This window comes from Natator depressus, chromosome 1, assembly GCF_965152275.1.
Source record: "Natator depressus isolate rNatDep1 chromosome 1, rNatDep2.hap1, whole genome shotgun sequence".
NCBI lineage: Eukaryota > Metazoa > Chordata > Testudines > Cheloniidae > Natator > Natator depressus.
The window spans coordinates 112,591,051-112,609,966 of NC_134234.1; the positions used below are offsets into that span (position 1 = coordinate 112,591,051).

At 40.9% G+C, this 18,916-nt stretch overlaps 1 protein-coding gene across 2 annotated transcripts in view; it reads left to right on the forward strand.

Annotated features, from left to right (window-relative positions):
• The first annotated feature begins 4,218 nt into the window (after nt 1-4,218).
• ST6GAL2 (ST6 beta-galactoside alpha-2,6-sialyltransferase 2) overlaps nt 4,219-18,916 on the forward strand; it is a 264,406-nt gene continuing 249,708 nt past the window's right edge. For both annotated transcript variants that reach the window (XM_074964472.1, XM_074964497.1), the window contains exon 1: nt 4,219-4,377. The gene's annotated coding sequence lies outside the window, so the exon portion shown is untranslated. The remainder of the gene's footprint in view (nt 4,378-18,916) is intronic.

Here is an 18,916-nt window from a genome sequence, read left to right on the forward strand (position 1 = left end):
CAGGTTTATGTATGTGTAAATAAGAACACAATCTGCCCATGGTCTTTTTAAATGTAGTACAAAGAAAAGCACCCTGCCATAAATCAGTTACATAAATTCATCTGTGTTGTACATTGAAAGCCACATGCTTTTTTTTAAATATACAGTTGGACATGTGCAGCAATGAAAAATTATTAAAGGCCAGACTTTGTTCGGTCTCCTGCATAACTGTGCAAGACTGGAGAGTCTTGTGATGAGGGGGGAAATGTGTCAGGATCACAACAAGGGCAGTCGGGACCAGGGGTCAAAGCTGGGGCAAACCTGAGACTGACAGTAGTGGAGGAGTTCATAGTGAGGTTCCAGGCCTGAGTCGATGCCAAAGGTTAAGTCCCAGTCAGGTTTCAGGGTCTGGGTCAGGAGGCAAAGTCCAAGTCAAGGTCAAAGACAGGAGTTTCTGAGCAGAAATGATCATGGCAGCTACAGAAGATCCACACTGTTGCTTGGATGCTTCCTGAAATGCCTCTTGGGTTTATATAGGGTGGGGAGCAAATCAGGAACCATGAAGCTGCTGCCTGTCAGACTCCTTGAGGGGGGACTTCCCATGGTGTGTCTCCACAGCAGGTTGTGGGGCCATGGACCACAAGCTGGTTACAGCTGCTGCTTGGTGGCAGTAGGGAGATGCTGGCAGCTCTACAGGCCTGGGTTCTAGGGCTGTAGGGGTCTAACATTGTTTTTAAAAATCAACTTAGTCTAATTTGGGACCACATGCTGTAATTTTATGGCTATTACATAGTATCACTAGAGGGCAGAATTAAAGTTGTTTGGGTACCTTAGTTGTGCCTTTCCATACTTTAACGCATTTTGATATTTTTAATTATAACCTCAACTTGGAATTTTTGGTGGTGAGATAATTTCAATATCCCTCTAAGGTGTTACATTCTCAAAATGTACTCTCAACATTAACTCCATGTTAACAGAGTGGTTTTTGTTTGTTTTTTTGTCCAGGAGTAATATCAGGAGTAACAAATAATCTGCTTCTCAGGATAACCTCCCCTGCTAATGAATCACCTGCATAGTGGTTCGGTTTGAGGGGAAAAGGTATAAATGGACAGGTAATGAGAACTAGTGAGTGCTAGTACTAATCAGTATACAAGTTCCAGCTGGGCTGATCGCCAGTCATCTGCTCTCTTCACAGGTAACCAGGTGCTTTCTTGTTTGGATGTACCACAATACTGTAGAGATCTCCACATGCCCTTCATACCAATTCTAGAAGCTTTAAGATTTGCTACATTTTTGCATTTTCAGATAGTGAGATTTCATTTTGGCAACATCATATGATATGAAATTCACAGTTCATAATTGTGAGGCATTTTTATTTACTTACCTTCTCAAGGTAACTGAATAATGTACTACATGTAACCTCTCTGCATCTTCACTCGGAACACAAAGGATGATATATATCTCTAACATATTAATTATGATTTTCATTTTAGAGGTTTTTGTAAACACTTTTTTGCACATCCCCAACAAAGTGGGAATCATTCTTCAAGAGCCTGCATATACAGGAGATCAATAGCTTTAATAATATATATTGAATTTCTAAATTTAGGTATTAACAGGTGAGCCAAAGAAATTTGTTTATATCAATGAAGTATGACCAACTGAATACACATCAGGAAAATGGCCCTACGGGCAGAGATTTTTGCATAGTAAAATTAGATCACAGCTCACAGGTAACTTGTTAGTTCTTTCAAAGTTGTGCAATAATTTATGGGAGATCTCTCTGCAGCCCCTTCACTTATACCTCACACACTCATTTTAGAGTAAGCTGCATTTTTTCACATGCTATACCACTGAAGAGATTGAGTTCATATATTCCCAAAAGAGCTAAGCCCCTATGCTCTTTCTAAAGACAATGAAAGTTTCTTCTTCCTGTTTGTTTCTGTTCCTTCCATGAGGCACTACATGCATACCTCAGGATGGAGAAGTAGCTGGAGGGATAGAAAGTTCATTTTCAAACAGGAAAAGATGTCAAGTATCAGCCATTCGAGCTGGTCAGATTTAATTTTATAAACAAGTGATATGAGTGTCTGGCATTGGCCTTTTTTCCCCCCTCATGATATTGCTTGACAAGTTCCATGAGGGGTGGATCTTACTGAGACAGCCATTCGTTGCCCTTCACCTACCTGTGGCCCACCAGGTCCCTCCAGTGTGGTAATGTGTTCAGAGTCCAGCCATGCTGTGTTAGCATTGTGAGGGGCATCTGCAGAAGCCTATGCGGAGCTGGGAACTTTCCCTGAGGGTCTTTGACATGGTGTGGTGTGGCAGAACTACTCCCTTCTGATCTTAGGGGCAGTCCTGCTGACCCTTCAAGCCATCAGCCTTTGGTTGGCCTATGAGACTAAGCACTGAGCCTGAAGAAATGTAGCATATGATTCACAAGGGCAGGTTTCCATGCAGCAAATAGTGTATAGAGAATTCCATCAGATGTAACTATTCTAGGTATTATCTCCATGCTGTAGTTGGGAGGAAAACTCAGGCATAGAAGTTAAGGCCTACATTTTCAACACTGTCAACTAATTTTGGGTGTCTACCCTATTCAATCCTCAACTGGAGGCCCCTTTTGAAAATATGGCCCTAAGTTCAAGGTCATTCAGGGAGTTCTGTCACCTGCTCTAAAAACAAGGCCATTCTTCCTCTTGCGTACAGCATAGGAATACTGAATGTGGGGAACTCATATTTATTCCAGGCCCAGCCAACCATAGGAGTGGGTCAAAACACTGATATAGCCTCTTGCTGCCCAGTTTACCTTTCATGACCTCCCAATAAAGCCAGTGAAGCTGCTGAAATATTTGTCTTTTGTGGAAAGTAATTAAATACCAAATTAATGCTTTAGAGATTAACATGAGCTGTACAGCTGTGTGGGAGAAAAATTTCATTCTCAAACGATTAGCTAGCTGAATAAAAGTGTCAGGGAGATTCTCAGAAATAGGGCTTTAAACTGTTTTAGATAGAACTATCAATATAGGAGTCTCTCTGTAGTGACTTATTTCAATAGGCTTTTGTTAATTATTTTCTCTCTCCTTTTCTTCCCATTTCCATCTTTATTACAAAGTTACTTCTAACAATATCATCCACTTGTACCAAGCAGCAGTCCTTGAAAGTATCCTCACACAAGGGTCCTGCAATGTAATGCTGGCTGTTTTGAGAGCCCGATGGGGGAAAGTTGCATTAATATGTCCCACTTTTTTTTTCATCCCCAGGTGGCATCTGTCCCAACAATGACCCTATATTATAGTGTGCCAAGGTCCAAAAGCTATTATTCGCTAAAGAACAGATATTACTAAATTAAAGGAAATCAATGACTTTTCGTGTATGTGTGTGACACAGACACATGCTTTCTTATTTTACTTATGGTCAGAACAGTTTCATCTGCTTTCTATCTAAAGTGACACCACATATAACAGACTATTTTTTAAAGCTACAGAGAAAGTGAATTATTTAATAAAGAAAGGATCTGTGTAGGAGATTTAACTTTCTTTAATCCCTCAAATCTCCTTGCCAAATACAATAACATTCTGAAATTGCTTGACACTTTTTTACTCAACATGTCTTAGGGACAAGTAGCCAACACCTATATCAGACACATTAGGCATGTATTACATACCTAACCTACCTATCTGAGCATTATTTATTTTCCTTCTTCAAAATTCTTTCAAGTGCCGCAAGTCTATTACAAATCTTCATGTTAATTTACACGTCATATTGTTGTTTTCCCCATGGTGCGTATGTTGAAAAAGGCATTGATATATATTTACTAAACCATTACCTCCCTAATTGGTGAATTTATTAGAGCAGATGCTTTCTTTCATAAATACTGTCATTAAATGCATGAGACTGTTGATCTAAGGCCCTTTTTTGAGAGGCTGCTTTGATTATAAAGAGCAGAGATGGTTCTCATTCAACTGCAAACTAGACTGAATTTCACAATGAAACTTTCATCATAAAAAAAGAAAAATAACCTCACTGTAATACATCAGTGACTTTGTTTCCAAGAAAGAGATGATTTTTTTTCAATTAAAAAAAAAAAAAGTTAAAGAGCAGGCTTCCTAGGAAGACACTGCTTTTTAAAGAAACCACCCTGCTACAGGGAACACTTGCCTCTGTAATTTGTAGAAAGGAGCTCTCTTAATTATGCTCAGTTTATTGCATCTCTCTCTCTCTCTCTCTCTCTGTCTGCGCCTGTCTGTGTATATGCAGAGGGCTAGAGAAAGCTGGCTGCACTACCTGAATAGCTCTTGAAAGAGTGAGACTTCTCAGCTCCTGCTTCATTACTGGGTAGCAGCTATTCCAGTGTGTAAGAGAGCCTAACTGCATTCTCCCCTCGAAAACCCTTTGGTAAGTCTCCTATGCTGACAGAGCTGCAGATTAACTCAGCAAAGGAAGAGGGTGGGGGAAGAGCTTGTGCGCTGCATGAGATCAATTAGAGTTGAAAGATTTTTTTTTTAATGTGTTAAATCTTTTTCTGTATCATTGCAATGCAAAAAATTGTGTGGAGTGTTCTATGTGCTCAAGAGCAACGTTAAGTAAATTAAGGAGTGCTTAAAACGGAGCTGAAAAAATTACTAGAGATGAGATTGGTAATGCTTCTTAGAACTGCAAGATGATTCTTTTATCCTTCACTTTTTGTCTGTTTATTGTACTGGATGTGTTAAAAGGCTCAGAGTAACAAAATTAGTTTTCTTGCTGGTGGATGGCTTTGGAAATGTAGAACTTTTAACAGAACAGGGATGACAGCTAATGATATAAAGGAGAAGTGTGTGTGTGTGTGGGGGGGGGGTGTTGTTTGCATGCACGTTATTTTACCTGCTTCTGTTGCTTACCATGCAGATTTACTATGCTCAAGAAAAGTCTAAAGAACTAAGGAATGCACATCTACTGCTCAAGTCGCTGATGTGTATGCTTGTTAAGTATGCTTGTCACATGTTTTATTAGTCATCTGGCTGATAAGTGGTGCTGTCCAAGTCATTCACTTCAAAATAAATATATGTGTATATATATACACACACACACACACTCACACACAGACATGCATTTTTATTTACCTTGACAGCATGGATCAAGTGCATTAGACTCAAGAGGAAATGATAGCACCTAGCTGAGGGGTCAGGTCATGGCTCTCCTGCCCTAGCAGAACAAAGATAATGTGAATGCTAGATTTGAATTGTGCAGTTATTACAGCTTTCCAGGAAACTCAAGGCTTGAACAATTTGATTCAGAAGGTGTTAACAAGCTGCACTGGCAATGGACTAGAGGCTGTTGGTTAAATATAGGAAATAAAAGAACGATTGGCTCCTAACTGAATCCAAGTCTACTTCCCTTACAAATAAAGCCAATCTAGCTGCATCAGTATCAGGACATGGTACTGTGGACTCATCAGTTACTGTCAGTTCAGTCCAGATCTCTGTTGGATACAGCTGTACATTGGATCATATAGATGACACTGCTGTATTTATAACTGTCAGGAGGGCTGTTCCTTATAGCTAGAAAATATACAGTGATAATTTTAGACTCCTGCTTCGTGTCCTAGTCATCACTTTCTCTGTCCCTGAACAAACACGATAGATCTAAGGATTAGGTTTTAGGTCTACAATGGTTACTTTCAAGTCACTGTGGGTATATTCACTTTCCCTGTCCAGGGCAAAAGGGACCATATTGATTTTTTTTTTCCAGGTGGTTTTATCTGTAGTATTTAAGGAGCAACTTTTATAAGCTCGTGTAAGAACACAGCTCAGCTCCCTGGCAAAGTACAAAATAAGCACTGCTTCCTCACGCTCAGTAATTTCCCATTAGATTGATGGAGGAATCATTCTGAAGGGTACAGGCTGACAGACTGAGCTCGGGAATTGATAAGTGAGCTTGTATAACTAGTCGCTATAGAACTTATAAATAGGACTGCTTCTGTGCCATGTGCTCCAGGTTTGGAGACCCAGCATTACTCTGCCAATAGCAAACTAAATTGTTGCTAAAATTGCATCATTGCCGAGGACATTTAGTGCATTAAATGTATTACAGGGGAGCAATAGATAGGGTAAAAGAAATGGGAAGCAGAGTCCATTTTTTCTTGCATTTACGTCTAAGTTTCCATCACTGCTGAATACAATTACGCAGTGCGTTTTCGAAGGGTTTTTTGCTTTTGTGGGCCAGCTTTATCTACATGTATGAGAGTAAAATTACAGTAATGACAAAGAATTTCAGCACAAAGGGAATTAGGGGCCACAGAGGACTAGGGAGCCCTAGCTATTGGTACCTCTGGTTCTGAGTATTGAATTCATACTTGAGCTTCTTCCTGTTAACCAGGTGATTTTGCTGTTGGCCCTTTTGCCATGTAACAATGAGCACGAATCTCAAACCAACCTAACAGAAAATAGATTTGTGGAAAAAACTCTCATTTTCTGGGGCCAGATTTAATTCCTTTATGCCTGCAGAGCAGACTCAGACTCTGTGAGCAGTTCCCAATGATTTCCGTATTATTCCTTGTAGAGTAAAGTGCTACTCAGCACTGGTAAGGGTAGCAGAATTGGGCCTTGGGTGATACAGAAGTTCTGTATTAACCACAGGATGTGTCTTTACAGGCCAGATTGTGGCTCATCCTGGCATGAGTGCTGGGGCAAAGTGCTCAAGGAGTCTTACCCCACCTCCATCCTTGCACAAGTGACGCTCCCTCCATGTGATTTGGTATTTCACATTGCCCCAAAGGGAGTGGGAAGAGGCAGGCCAAAAGTGATGTTATGGTGTCATGCCTTCTCACACAGTGGGCTAGGTATGCTTGAGAAACCGGTGTAGCCATCCTAAAGGCTGATACATTCTCTGCACCCACACACCTGTGTGTTAGGTAGGCTAGGGAAGGGATGGAAAGCGCACACTGCCTCCAATGCAGAGCTATGCCTAATTCTCACATTTTGCCCCATGTTATAAGAGATGGTCAAAAAACCTGTAAAGCACGTGTGGGTTCAATCAAAAAAATCACATTTTGGGGGGGGGGGGGCAATTATCAATAAATGTAAACTTGGAAAATTTGGCCTGCTCTCAATGTAACACAAAGTAAATGTGAATTCCATCCTAGGTAAAGGTTTAACCAATTCACCAAGCACAGAACAGGGATATTCCCTAGCACCATTCAAGATTGGACATTTTTCTAAAAGATACACTCTAGGAATCATTGTGGAGAAGTTCTATGGCCTGTGCTATGCAGGAGGTCAGACTAGATGATCACAATGGTCCCTTCTGGCCTTGGGAATCTCTGAATGCCAAGCACCTCCCAGGTTACTAATATGAGCCTTTGTCCTATAAAGTTTAATGCTATACAGAATCTTCAGACACAGCCACAGAGATCTCAACACACCTCCAAGCCAGCCCAGGTTTTTGTCAAAAATTTCCTCTGTTGCTCCTTCAGCTTGAAATGCCCCTCCTCCCTCTCATCCTCATCAAAGATTACAATTCATGAAGCAGAAAATGCCAGATGTTCAAGCACTGGCAAAGAGCTCCTCTAAATTGTTTCTAGTTTTTCACACATCTATATGACAGATTTTCATTACTCCCCTCTGTTTTTATATATTGAATCTATCAAAGCATTTCAGTACCCATCACTTAGCTATCATAAGGGTGCTCATCACAACTCCTAGTGGACAACTTAATTCATTTTAAGATAGGGCTTGACAAATTTATGAGTGGGATTGTATGATGGGGTTGCTTGTCAGGAGGGTGCATCACTCATCAGCCTTGGATAGTTTCTTCCAGTTCATGGCTAAAATCTCATACTGCAGGGCTTCAGCCAGTCCCCTGCAGGGATCAGGAAGGGAATGTTTCCTCCATTGTCTTCTGGGTTTGTGGGGGCTGTTTGGTTGTTGGTTTTCTTTTTTCTTCTTCCTTTTTCTGAATCATCAGGGACAGCCATAGTTGAAGATGGGCAACTGGACGAGGTGGGCCAGTGCTCTGAGCATTCTCTCATAGACTTCAAAGTCAGAAGGGACCATCATGATCATCTAGTCTGACCTCTTGCACATCACAGGCCACAGAATCTCACCTATTCACTCTGTAATAGGCCCATAACCTCTGGTTGAGTTACTGACGTCCTCAAATCTTGATTTAAAGACTTCAAATTAGAGACTCCACCCTTTACTCTAGTTTACACCAGAAAGTGACCCATGCCTCTAGCATTCTGCACCTCAAAGCAGCACCCTGGAAAAAATATTCACCCTGTCATATAATTATGATATATTTCATACATAGCATGCCATGTAAGATACCATGTGAAAGGTCATGATCTGCTGAAACCCATTATTCTGTCCAAATATGTATATCATTACTGTGTATGAAGTTATGAGATTTTTCTGTATGGTTGTTACTGAAATATGTTGTAAGTTAGAGAGTTTCTACTGCTAGGTGGTGATCTACTCCCAGGAGGGTGTTAAGTGACCATTAATCAACATGGGAAGTTGTAAACAAGGGATTTACAATGCTGTAAGAGGGCTGCATAAGCATCATACAATGGGGGATTGCTCAACTCTGTAACTTAGCAAAGCCTACCAGGATATGTCTGCGTTAGTGTTTTCCAGGCACATGGACTGAGGATATAAAATAGCAGACAGTGGCATTATGCTTTTACCTTTCTCCTCCCCCACCTATGCTGGAAGCAACAAGAACACTGGAAAGACAAAGACTTGAACTGAGGAGACTGGTCCCAGGCTTAAAGAGAAAGCCCATGTATTAAGAACTATAACCTAATTGCAATGTCCAGTGGGGTGAGAAATTGCTTGACCCACATTTGCCTAGTCTAATAAAGTTCAAGACTTAGACTGTGCACTTACCTTTTATATTTTTTGGTAACTATCTCTGACCTTTTGTGCCTACCACTTATAATCACTTAAAATCTATCTTTCTATAGCTAATAAATCTGTTTTATATTTTACCTAAAACAGTTTGTTTTGCCTGAAGTGCTTGGGATATCGCAGATCAGTTTACAAAGGCTTGTGTGTCTCCTCTCTACATCAAGGGAGGGGCAGACTGGGTAATGAACTTACACTGGCCAGGCTGCTGACCAATGCAAGATGGTATATTTTGGGGGTGCAAGGCTGGAGGCTGGGGAGATTTGCTGGTGCCTTTCTCTGTATGATTCATGAGTGGCTCAGGGAGCACTTACGTAATTTAGCTGGGTGTGGGGCTCCACATGCTGTTGTACTGAGTGAGTTTGGAGGGGTTTGCTGTTTGTCACTAGCAAAGCATTGTGAGAGACAACCCAGGCTGGAGAGTTAAGGGGGCACAGCAGTACCCCAGTTCTAAGTTGTAGCCCAGAGATCCTGTCACAATGCCCCATGCTGCAGCGGAAGGTGGGAGTCTCTGCCAATCTGACTTGGGGAAAAATTCCTTCCCAACCCTAAATATGAGGATACATTAGACCTGAGCATGTGGGTGAGACCCACCAGCCAGACAGCTGGGTAAGAGTTCTCTGTAGCAACTCAGATCCCTTCCCCTGCTAGTGTCTCATCTTCAGCTGTTGGAGATATTTGCTATTAGCAGTTCCAGGAGGGCCATATGCCATTGTGGAAAACCTAATTGCACCAGAAACTTATGAAGCTCAGTTGCTCCCTCAGGTACTTGGCTGGCTTGATCTTGCTTGCATGCTCAGAGTCTAACTGACTGCCATATGTGGGATAAGGAAGGAATTCCCGGACCTTAAGGTTTTTGCCTTCCTCTGCAGCATGAGGTGTGGACCACTTGCCAGGATTATCCGGGCACTTAATCAACTCCCTCCCATTGCAGGAGCCTTAGGCATTGGTGCACCCCAGTCCCTCCAGTTCTCTGCCTGTGACACATAAGCATTTAGTCCCCAGAGGGCTGTGATACTATGATCTAATTCCAGTTTTTGGGTTTAGTTGGTGGTGGCTGGGGGTGTTAGTGGCCTGTGATTTACAGGAACCCAGACTAGATGGTCTGGTGGTCCCTTCTGGCCTTAAACGCTATGAGTCTATGACTACAAGCACCTGTTTTCAAAAAGGTATTCATAGTGTGGGGTGACTTTTGTGTGTTGTGACTATACTCAGAAAAATCCTGATGGATGCATCATAAATGCATAGGGTATGCTGGATTAGAAACAGTTTCCAACATATTTTCACTTTACATATTCTGCAAAGAGAGAAGCTCAGTGTGTTATCTGTGCCAGGGTTTGCCAGGGCTGAGCCCAGGCACCTCTGTGCTTGGCAGTTCATAGACTCGTCACCTCTGGGCTTGCTGCATCAGTTATGAATGCAAAGAAAATTGCTTTGAGCCCCGGCACCTCTTTCATTACAAATTAAGCATTGGAGAAGCTGTATCGGGAACATTTTAGAACACAGCACAGGACGTATATGCACTCATGATCCCAGAGAACAAGACACCCCTGCTCCAAAATACAGAAACAAAAAATGAGACCTGCACCAGGAAACAACAATATAGTGGCTCTGCACATTCCCTTAACCACAGCTTTGTAATCCCTGCTTTAAGCAGGTGAAGCTCACTTACTTCAAAATAAATTAAAATAGGAATAAGATGCATTATTAGGTTTCAAAGAGCACAACCAGCTCTAAAAGACTAGAAGCCAGAGTCTGTCATCCTTTTTTTATCCAGAAAAATCTCAGTGACTTCAGTTGGAGTTTTCAGTGGAAAACTATGGCAAGATACATCCCCAGGACTAGAACAGATGCTTGTAAAGCAGCTTCTTTCAATTATGAAAACAAAGTTAAAGCATTGTAGCATATGCTGTGTTGATTCATGTCTTACAAAATATCATTCTATGTAGATATATTTGGTAAATGCAATAAGAAAGCTGGTGTTACCTTTGAAAAATGTGTTTGACTGCAGCATTAGCCACTTCCATATCATACTTGACAAACACTCAGATGCAATATGGTTTAATACAATGCCATAGAACTTAGGGAGTTGACACAGAGGAATGCCATTCCCATCTTTTTTCTGAATGTATTAAAATGCTATTTGCAAATGTAAAACACTGGTAAACAATTCCGTTTATGGGAGTCTGACCCTGCAGGTGCAGTTCCTAGTGTTTACAACATAAAAAAGCAGTGCTATCCCCCATCTTCAAAACAGAGAGAAAACTTCTTTTGTCCCACTCTTTATCTGTGTTGTTTACTCATACTGTAAACTCTTTGGGGAAGAGACTGTCTCCTAGATGAATGCATAACACCTAACATAGGCAGTCCCTGATCTTGGTTGAAGCCTGCAGGTGCTACGGTATAGAGATAATATGTTCTACACATGACAGTAATGGACATCCTTGGCAGTCTCAGCCAATGGCTTAATGATGCCAATGACCTTCAGAAGTGGTCCTTCCAGGACACTGAGCAGAGGAATACATCTGTGACAGGTGTTATTGCCCGTGCTGTACCTATTCAGTGGTCAAAGAGGGCTTCAGTCTCCACACCTATTCATTTGACACCTTTTACAAGTAAAAAATTACACACACACACAAAGTAAAGAACAATAATAGCAATTCTGGAATCTAAGAGTTTGGAAATGTATGCGATGATGACATTGACGATGCCTGAGGAATACAGATTTCTTTGACAGTTATATATGGCTCTGCAGAAGTGACAATATTAAAAACTTGTTTTTGACAGTTAACTAAGCAGATGTGAGTCAGAAATCACAGGTGGAGCAGATATGTCTACCCACCCCGTCCTGGAGCTCAAATTCTTTTCTTGATCCTCTTTAATCTTTCTACAGATTATACACTTGCAAACAGTGCCTTGCGTCTATGGTTATCTGCAAACCCTCTGATAGATCTCCAGGGAAATAGTTTTACTGGTTGCTTCTCTCCTGCTCATGGCTTTCAGAGTCAAATGTCATCCACCCCTCCCCAAAATGACAGAATACAGTTAGCCACCTTTAGAGAATTAAACAGTCATTTGGTGGTGACATCTCTCAGCAATGGAGAGAGAACTTATTTATTGATTGAATTCCTTATAGCCATTACCTGCACTTTCTGAAGTAAAGTTTACAGAATCAGCTGTTCATGTCAGCAAACAGCAGTGCTTACTTAGAATTTGCAAAGAGGTCCAATGTTATATTTAAAAATAAAAAATGGAAAACTGATTTTTGTATGAGAACAGCATGTAATGCAGACAAGCATTCATGCTCTGCTTTATTTATTGGAAAGCACCATTGTATTACACTTCTAAAGCAACTCCAGACCGTGACACATATGTGAATTACTGCCTCACTCTCATTACAGAGCTCCCTGGAATCCTTTTGGGCACATTTTTCAAGTTGAATATCCTGCTGTTGTACTTTCTAAGGCAGGAGCACAGTGCTCCTCTCCTTCGGCTGACTGCCACCTTTTTAGTTTGACATCCCTTGAGGTGATTTGTAATAAAAGCAAACTAAAAGACAAAAATAAGGACAATCAGATGTTTTTCTGAGATTTGATTCCATTGTGTATGGTTTGGGACTCGAACAGAACAAAACTGAGATCTGCTCTAGGGAACAGTGAGGGGACTTATCCCATTCATTTGATTGTTGCCAGTAGCACCTCAGTTCTATAATGTGTTCAATTTTTGGAACATTGCTGCTTGCAGGTTAGACAATCATTATAGCCATTGTCCTTTTTAAGTTAGAAATCTGTGTACCACAAGCATAAATCAGATAAACTACACTTGATTATCTACAGTGATTTCCTCATGCCCCCAATAGTTCAGTTTATGGCATATGCTGCAGAGAACTGAGCTACTGGGGGCATGAGGCTTACTTTTTCCTAACAAGTGACTATCCTACCCAGATACATATATTCTTGTGAGTAAAGGCCCTTACATCTCAACCACAAGTAATGTGTGTTGTTGTATGTTAACTATTAGAGATGAGGCAGAATTGCAAAGTTCTACTCTGGATCTGATCTTACCCAAAGTTTGGGGATGTTCAGTGCTAGTATGTTGGAGTTAAGAGTTTCTTGAACAAACACATATAGAGCTGTATCTGTACAAACCCACTGTCAGCTGTGCCCCACAGCAATTCTCACACAAACTCAGGACATCTGCATCTGACTCCAACACGGTCATGTTTTATTTTTTAAAAGTATGAATTGAAAGTATATCAGAGTAAATGGCTCCAGATCATAGAACCACTGCCTTGTGAAGTCTGTTCAAATCAGTGACACGCAAAGGACAATCACAGCTTCAGTTATTTTCTACTAAGTTTTGATTCCACTAAGGAAGGGTCAGACTAAATCAAAACACTATTTACAACAGGATCCTTTCTTTTCAGCTCTACTGTTATTAAAGGCCTTTGGTCTGTCTTAGTAAGAGAGAAACTGCTCACATGACTTACTTAAGGAGATACATGTGGCACACAATTTGGACTTTTGAGTACAGTAATTTAAACAAGTAAGCTGCATTCCTTGCCTCTCTCATTTAAGATCTGTGGAATCAGTAATCTTCCATCTGGATTATGAACCTAAACTGGGTCACTTTACAGTTATGTGGCGGGGAGGGAGATTCATCATAGACTGAGCATAGCAGGGTGAAAATAGTCGTTTGCTCATTTTTTCCAGTTGGACAAAAAAATGGCACTGGGCAACAGCAACTTATGGGGTCCTCAGTTGCTCTCTGGTGACAGTGGGGTTTTTGTTTTCTCACTAAGAGCTAGCAATCTCTTTGGTTTTAACATAGCAGTCACCTAGAATGAAGATCACACATTTGCATACACAATGCACAGTCACCCCCATTCCTCTGTGTAAAATATTAGCATACAAATATTTTAAGTATAGTGATAGCATAAGAGGTGCCATATGAGCTCAATCAGTGGTCCATCAAATCCAGCATCTTGCACAGTTTGAAGCAGCTGTGATTTTTAACAATGATTTCACAATAAAAAATATTACTGTGATATTAACTCCCATCATTCAGATTTACAGCACAATGACTTGATAGTTATATAACAACTAATACTTTATGCTTATCTTTTTCAATTCAGTAAATAGTACTATAGAAATGTAGCACGCTCCGAGACCTGAAAAGGGATGGGGGTGGGGGGACTAAAGCTAGCTGAAATTTGGGATTTCTGCTTTTGCAAGAATTTTTGACACTTAAATTTTTCACAAACCAGAAAGCCCCAAAAAACTTCATTTTGGAAACACCAACACATGGTCTTTGATTTAAGGAGTGAGAGACAGAAAGCTGTTCACTAGGAGCCACTCCTGTCCCACTGAAACCAGTGGAAGTTTTGCTGTTGACTTCCAAAGAGGAAGGATCAGGGCCTAGTTTTTCAACTTTTTTCTTAAACAAAAAACACTTCCTAGACCAGCAGGTGTTGTCTGAAATTGACATTCTTGTCAGTTTCACAGCCGCTATTACCTTTTAGTATAATGACACTGTCAAGGTTCCTTCCCTACTCTGAATGCTAGGGTACAGATGTGGGGACCTGCATGAAAACCTCCTAAGCTTACTTTTACCAGCTTAGGTTAAAACTTCCCCAAGGTACAAACTATTTTACCTTTTGCCCTTGGACTTTCACTGCCACCACCAAACGTCTAACACCGGCTACTGAGAAAGAGTTCGTTTGGAAACGTCTTTCCTCCCAGAATTCTCCCAAATCTTACCCCCTTTTTTTCTGGGGAAGGTTTGATAAAAATCCTCACCAATTTGCATAGGTGACCACAGACCCAAACCCCTGGATCTTAAGAACAATGAAAAAACATTCAGTTTCTTAAAAGAAGAATTTTAATAGGAGAAAAAGTAAAAAGAATCACCTCTGTAAAATCAGGATGGCAAATACCTTACATAGTAATTAGATTCAAAACAGAGTATCCTTCTAGGCAAAACCTTTTAAGTTACAAAAAGACACAAAAACAGGAACCTACATTCCATTCAGCACAGCTTATTTCACCAAGGGAAAGGTGTAAAAGTATCTTCCCTTGGAAATAGTAATGAAAATACCTGATGCTAGGTGTAATCTGATCCATTATAAAAGTAAAGGGAGGGGAAATGCTCTTTAGAAGGTATTTTTATGAGTCCCAGAGTTAAGGCATCTCTAGAAGGGATGCTTTAGCAGTACCAAGAGAAGGGTGCAGAAGCAGAGGAAGAAAAACATATTGTTTCTTAGACACTTGAAGATACTCAGTTCAAAACCAGGTAAGAGAATCTGTTGAAACAAGTATTTCATAGTGATAAGGAGCACTTGTGGCCTGATCCAAATACAGGCAAAATTAACATGAGTCTTCCCATTGACCATAATGGGCGTTGACTCAGGCCCTCAGTGAGCACAGCAAGGAGATGCTCTTATACCTTCCTTTTGGAGATACAGAATATGCTAACTCCAGTGCTAAGCCAACACCACCATATAGAAGGCGGGGTGGGGGGGCATACACCTCTTTCTCCTCCACCCCTTTTGAGCTGTCTAGTCACACTGGTGATGCCATGCACCATTATAAGAGTTTACACAAAGTGTAAGGTGATCGATATTCAAGCCCACAACGGCTGAAGTTCGATGTAACACAGATGCCAGGAAAACAGTAAGTCCCTAATCAATGACCCGTGCAAAAAAGATTTTTCTTCTGTTCACCCTGAGCAAATTATCAGTTTTCTGTACCAACTATAAAAGAAAGCAGATGTACAGGGATGGATTTAATTAATTAGAGCCTATTACAGTTAACTAAGAAAGATTTAAACTGTTATTTTCATTATGTCTCTAAGTAGGGGACACTTGGTACTGTCCAATGTTTGAAAGATAAGACAGTAATGAGACAGCATCAGAATCAAAAGCAGGTTTTTTAAACAATGTTACAAATAGTTAAGCCAAATGGATTTGAACTCTACAACTCCAATGTACTCCAAGTGCTAAAGTACCAGGATGAATCTGAAGATGTTATCCCACTGGGATCAGGAACCAAAAAAGCCAACAAGGTGCTATCAGTTTGAGCCTGGGGAATTTGTATCCCTATAGTAGATGAAAAATCAGTCAATTTAGCTTTGCAAGGAAAAGCACATTGTGAGATTTGCACCTGACAATATAATCTGTGATCTTTTATTTAGAAGATTCATGCAGCCTTGAAAGTGCGGGTTTGGCAGATAGTGACAGCATGGTTGTCAAAGGCTCTGTCTTTCTTGGTTATACTTTGTAGAAAATTGTGTGGCTGTCCCATTCGTCGCAAAGTAGGTTCAGAAAATGTTAGCATTAGCACTGCTTTTGCAGAACTTGCAGTTTCAGGATAGATGTTTTTATTGCTGGAAAGATGTATGCTCTGGCTCACCATATAAGAATAACAGAGACCTATATGTAAACTTGTGGAGTTAATATAGATAAAGGAATTTAAATTCAAATATTTGAATTTAGATAAAATATTTTAACTCTCTAATTTATTACATTGCTCTTATGTTGCTAACCCAGGATTGCCCCCTTTGCACGGGATATGAATTGTTTGAAGGAGTTATGCAGTATGATTTACTGTATATTTATAGTAGTACCACTTTTGGTTTTACACTATAAAAAGAGGACAGTAAGGCTGTTTTAGCTATACAATGCAAAACAACAAGTGTGGCCAAGATTTTCAAAAATAGGCTACTAACTGCATATCTCGGCACCTAAATAAGCAATCTGATTTTCAAAAGTGCTGAGCACTAAATGTGGATTTAGGAGCCTAACATTAGACTCCTATTTTTGAGAAAGTTGGCCTCCGAGCCTACACCAAATGTTCACTTTTACAATATAAATTTTAGGGCTCTAATGTTACAACCCACCTGTACAAAGGAAATGTATGAGGAGTGAGGCTCTAGCCCTCCAACCTTTGAATATTTGTTACTCATGTGAGTAGTCCTATTCAAGTCAATGAAACTGCCGGCATGAGCAAGGACTAGCATGAATAATGTTTCACTGCATCAGGCCCTGGTTTTTCTTTTTGTTTTGTTTTCCTCATCTGTGCTATTTTCAACTAACAGCTACTGCTTATTGTCATTATTAGGTAAGAAAAAGATGCCAGGGTTCTTTCTTTGTTTTCTTTTGTTGGGAAGGCATAAATCAATTCCGACACTTCAAGCAGAGGCCAATATCTGGCTTTGGAGGAAGCCAAAACACAAACCAACCAACCAAAGGCCTATAATACATTTCACATGGGGGAAGTGGCAGGGGGGAATGTCTTCCTGATAATAAATTACTTTTTCAGTGAAAAAGTATGAAATTTAATATTAAAACATTTTGCTCTACTTTCACATCTAAAAAAAGTAATTAGATGTGGTTATGTTAGTGGCTGAATGCATTACACACACTGTGTGGGACTGTCCCTGCCTGCCTTGTCTCACCCTATGACGAAACGAAGCACCAGCTGTTACAGTTGCATTAGCAGATAGGTTTCTGCCAGTGGTCACATTTCACAGATCAATTGGTAAAATGTGTAAGGTTGTGTAATTTATGAGGAATTACTTGGAAAGAGACTTCCTAACAGAAATCAACATGAGCAAAAGCAAAATATCCAGCCTGAAATCTCTCCCATACGATGTGTCAGAGATAACTATGCATAAACATTATCATTTTCTACATATTCTTACCCTCATGAACTATAATATTCCTAGGAAGACATTACAGGTTTTTTATACTGGCAGGCTCCTCCGGGAAGGAGCGGAGGCTGAAAATAAACAAGATTGGGAATGTATAAATAAATATATATTGAAGGTAACAAGCCACCCCAGTAGAATTTTGGGGATAAGAACAATTAGAGTTTCAGGAGTAAAAGGTGAGAGAGATTTCTCTGTATAAGGCTGTTCCTTACTGGAAATGGACACACAGATTTTAAAAATAACAGGGAGGTTGTCTCCGTTCTGGGCACTCTTTCATGCAAAAGGGAGGCGAGAGAGAGAAGAGAGACAGCAAAAATCTGCAGCTATGGAATATGTGAGGTTCTCTCTCCCAACATTTCACTTTTGTAATGAAGAGATGTACATACCCGGCAACATCCACAGAATAGAAGCCAGTGGAGTGCAGATGTGCAGACATCTGCATACCTTGACATAGATTGAAATGAATTTGCAGAGAAGTAGCTGGACTTACAGGAAGAGAAAGGGGGTCAGAGAGAGACCGTGGTACTTCAATTCTCTTCCCCTGGCCAAAGTGTTTCATTTTTCTTCCCCCTGCCCAGCATCAGCACCTCCTTCCAAAACCAATGGCAATTTCCCCATAGCTTTTCCTTGCAGAGAAATAGAAGAAAACCTTCAGTCTGTGGGAAGCCCTCCTGCATTGGCAGGTTTTCTAGCCTGTTCTAGTGGGCTGTGTACAATCCTTGCCGAGAAGAGGAGAGACTTGATGCTTTCCATGATTTCTTAGTTGCATCTGATTCCACTCTCTTTCTTAAATAAAAAGCATTTGATTTAATAATAGCTAAGCAGCAGCTCTCCCAACAGTCCTGGATACATGGGACTGTCCTGTTTTGACCTCTGAAACACCTTGTCCCAGTCGAAATAGAGGATTTCTCACATGCCGTGGTGCCTGCAGCCATACGCATGTTATGCATGGTGAAGAGGTAAGGAGGGGACCAGCTTCAGCTGCTTGTGGGCATGCTCAGTGGCTGTGGGGGAACTTTGGGGTGGAGTGTGATACTTCCCCAGCCTGGAAAGTGGGGGCTGAGCATGGCACAGACTTGACAGGCAAAACACTGGGGCCAGCATGGTTTTACAGGGATTGGCAGTGACACCTGACATCTCCCCTGTTCCCTCGGTGCTGGGCTTGGCAGCCGCCACACTTGGGAACTGCTCTGCTCTGAGTGGGTGACTCCCTTGCGTCCTGCTTTGGCCACGTGGAATGTTGAGAAGTACTTTGCAGTGTTGTCAAGATCACCAAAAGGGGCTTGGCGTGGGACTGTGGTCCCTGGCCTTTCAGGTGTCCACATGCTTGTTGAGCCCCC